Source organism: Pterocles gutturalis, unplaced genomic scaffold (assembly GCF_000699245.1).
Source record: "Pterocles gutturalis isolate BGI_N339 unplaced genomic scaffold, ASM69924v1 scaffold22275, whole genome shotgun sequence".
In the NCBI taxonomy this organism is placed as follows: Eukaryota; Metazoa; Chordata; class Aves; order Pterocliformes; family Pteroclidae; genus Pterocles; species Pterocles gutturalis.
In genome coordinates, this window is record NW_010141397.1 from 1 (window position 1) to 1416 (window position 1416).

Sequence of the window (1416 nt, forward strand, 5' to 3'; positions counted from 1 at the left end):
GGTTCCGAGGATCCTGCCGGGCTCTGGTTGTCCTGGAACTTTTCGCAGCGTCTCATCGGAAGGAGCCGTTGCTTTCTGTTAGAAGCCTGTTGAATTTTAAAAGTCACCCAAGAGCTTGGCAGTGAGCGTAGTGCGACGGCTGATGAGGCTTTGTCCTGCCGCCCTCGCCGTCGGTCTGACTGGTCAGGCGAGGGCCGGCCGTGCTGGTAGATCTCGCAGCTTGTGTTGGAGTGTGAGGATAAAACTCTTGATAACGCTCCCGCTGAGCACGCGGACGGGCTGGAGGAAGCGGCGCAGGAGCTGAAGGTTGTCACCGAGAAATCCTGGTCGTTCATTTTCTGTTTAAACCTGTGTTGGGCTTGTGTCGGCAGAGCACGCCTGGCAGCGAACGCACCTCACTGTGCAGGGAGTGGGCAGCTGCTTCTGTTGGCTCAGGTCTGGTTAATTGCTAGTTAATGAGCGTGTTTTGGAGGTCCAGGTTCATTGGGTTTCACTTGCTGTTTGCAGACAGAGCTACTGGAGGTGCTGCAGCGTGCGCAGCCAAAGGAGAGGCTCAAAGAGCCCGAGAAGGAACAAACTCTGACATTTGTGCTGTTCCAGCTGCAGAGGAATTTGCTGATCCCTACGTTCAGAGCTGTCTGTAAGGACACACAGAGAAAAGCCTCCCGCAAACAGGAGGGCTGAGGGGAGCCGGTTGCCCCCGGCTCGATCATGGCTGCAGGGGTGATTTACCCCAGTGTCGCACTGCTGGGGGGTCTGCAGAGGTGACCCTTCCGAGTGTGTTTGACTCGGGAGGTACGACTTCGAGAAGAATTTGCCTGGTGTATGAACGTCCTGGAAATCAAGCGTTGTGTAAATGGCGCAGACCCGGCTGTTTCACAGCCGCAGATGGAAGGAGCCCCGCGCAGATCGGGGAGCAGCGGTGCCTCTGGGTCCGTCTCTGGGTCTGGTGTTTGCTGCGTCCTTATCTCGTCGGGCAGGCAGGGAAGCGCTGGGTGGGCGCTGGCGTCACCGCCTCGTGCTGGGGCCTGAGCAGGTTTGTCTGCAGCGGCCGGAGGAGCGATCCCAGATGTCTTATCAGAGCAGCCCCACGTGCCTGGCGTCCTCCCCGCACTTGGGGAGTCCCTTGGCTCTGTTCACGGGCCTGTGCCGACTCAAACGCAGTGGTAGTAAGGGGAAGTACCATTATTTTTAGAAGCTCTTCAGTGTCTTCACGCAGAGCCTGGCTTTGCCAGCGTGGGGTTTGGAGTGGTTGTGTTTGCCGGTGGTGGCGGGACGGCGGCTGGGGTTAGGTGCGGGGTCTGTCGCTTCCTCTTCCGACCGGGCAGCGCTGCTTCTCGAGTGCTGGAGAGTGGAGTCATTTCCTTCCAGCATCGTGAGCGTTCTGGGCTGCTGCTCCCCAGGACAGTGTGGCTG